At 44.3% G+C, this 2231-nt stretch overlaps 1 pseudogene; it reads left to right on the top strand.

The window, feature by feature from the left end:
• Positions 1-1585: 1585 nt before the first annotated feature.
• LOC144591023 (histone H2B 3-like) lies at positions 1586-1966 on the top strand (annotated as a pseudogene).
• Positions 1967-2231: the final 265 nt, after the last annotated feature.

A 2231-nucleotide genomic window follows, 5' to 3' on the forward strand; every position in this document is an offset into this window, starting at 1 on the left:
ATTCTAAGTAAGTAAAACAGGCTCACCACACGCAGCATGCGATCTGTACACATTACCTCTTAAACTCCCATCCTCCTCTACATTCCCCCCTTTTCTCATAACATGATAACCTCATTCAGAGTCCCCTTCACTAACAACTCCTCTGGGGGATCAGGAATTTAAAATGCTCACATAGACATAACAGGGACATTGAACGTACAATCATTCACAGCCATTGTTCTTCATTCAGTCTTTGCCACATTTATTGTTGTACTTGCTGCCCTTGTGCTTCAGATTAGGGAGGTGCTGCTGAATAAATCTTGGGCAGTTGCAGTATATGGTGCGGTGTGACCACAGTGCTGTTGTTGTGGATGAGATGCCAATCGACAGTATCCTTCCCTGAATAGTTTCACACTTCCTTAAGGTTCGAGCTGCAGTCATACAGACAAGTGGAAAGTACTCACTCCACTCTTGATTTATGCTCTTATAAATAGTTGAAGGGTTTTAGAGTTAATTGTTGACTTCCTTGCGACAGGACAACCAGCCTGCTATTTGCCGTTGCATCTCTGTTTGTTTTGTACCGCTGGTCCAGTTTTTACTATTTACCTATTGATGGTGAGGGATCTGACAATGCTAATGGATAGGTTGTTGGGCTATTTGTTGGAAAATGTCAGTCAACCTTCTCGTTTAGAATCTGGGTAGCACCAGTAAAACCAGCATTTATTGCCCACCCCTAAACATCCTTTGCAAAGATCAAAATGAGCTGCCTTCTTGAACTGCTGCAGTCTTAGAACATAGAACACAGAACATAGAACAACACAGCACAGGAACAGTCCCTTCGGCCCACAATATTTGTGCCAAACAAAATGCCAAGATAAACTAATCTCAACTGCTTGCACATGATCAATATCCCTCTACTACATATATATTCATGTGGCTATCTCAAAGCCATCAAAGCTTATCACCAAACACGCAGGACTTGGAGTCAGCACTCAACTCTGCAACTGGATCCTTGACTTCCTGCCCAACAAACCCCAATCAGTGAGGATAGGGGACAAATCATCATTTATGATAATCCTCAACACTGGTGCTCCGCAAGGATGCGCTCCCATTCCCCTTCTTTACTCCTTGAACACCCACAACTTGCAGCCTTGCACAAATCTAATTCAATTGTCAAATTTGCAGATGATACCAACATTGTGGGCCGGATATCAAATAATGATGAGATGGAGTACAGGAAGGAGATTGAGAACCTCGTGTTCTGGTGACGTGACAACTTTCTCTCATTGTCAGCAAGACAAAGGAGATAGTGATCAACTTCATGAAACAAAGTGGAACACATACACCAGATTGCATTGATGGCTCTGAAGTAGAAATGGTTGAAATTTTCAAATTCTTAGTAGTAAATATCACCAACGACTTCTGGACCACCCACATTGAAGCAATGACCAAGAAAGCGCACCAACTTCCAGCTCGCACTGGATACAACAAAGCCAGAGCCGGTCCACCAATAGGAATCCTTCACTTTGTGATTCCTCATTCGCATACAGTCAGCTATTAAACAAGCGTGCACGACACACTTTCCACGCAATGACCATCTCCGACCATGCCAGAATTGGTATCAAAAGGCAGAGCGCTGAAAGAAGGGGCAAAGAATGCAGCCACTAAAAAGAACCATAAAGGTGAAAAGAAACGTAGAAAAATAAGGAGGCAGAGCTACGGTATTTACATCTACAAAGTGCTGAAGCAGGTTCACCCAGATACGGGCATCGCTTCCTCGGCCATGAGTATCATTAACTCTTTCGTCGACGACATCTTCAAGCGCATCGCCTCTGAGGCTTCCCATCTTATCCAGTAAAGCAAACGGCAGTTCATCTCCTCTCGGGAGATCCAGACCTCCATACGCCTTCTACTGCCCGGGGAACTGTCCAAGCATGCTATCTCTGAAGGAACAAAAGCGGTCACCAAATACACCAGCTGCAAATAAAGACCTGCTTCACCACAACCCAATACAAAGGCTCTTTTCAGAGCTACTTAGAAGAACGCGAAAGGACAACCAACACTTTATTTTTTGTGGTTAGCAGAAAGCGGCCAGGATCTCATGAAATAAAACCATGAATACTAGTATCAGATACTAACTCTCCCATCTCCACCCTTTTCCCTCCACAACTCCCTGGTAAACTCATCCTCTTCCCATCCAAACCACCCCCTCCCCAAGTACTTTCCCCTACTAGGCAAGGAGTGGCAACACC

The sequence above is a fragment of the Rhinoraja longicauda genome, unplaced genomic scaffold (genome assembly GCF_053455715.1).
Source record: "Rhinoraja longicauda isolate Sanriku21f unplaced genomic scaffold, sRhiLon1.1 Scf000511, whole genome shotgun sequence".
Classification (NCBI taxonomy): domain Eukaryota; kingdom Metazoa; phylum Chordata; class Chondrichthyes; order Rajiformes; family Arhynchobatidae; genus Rhinoraja; species Rhinoraja longicauda.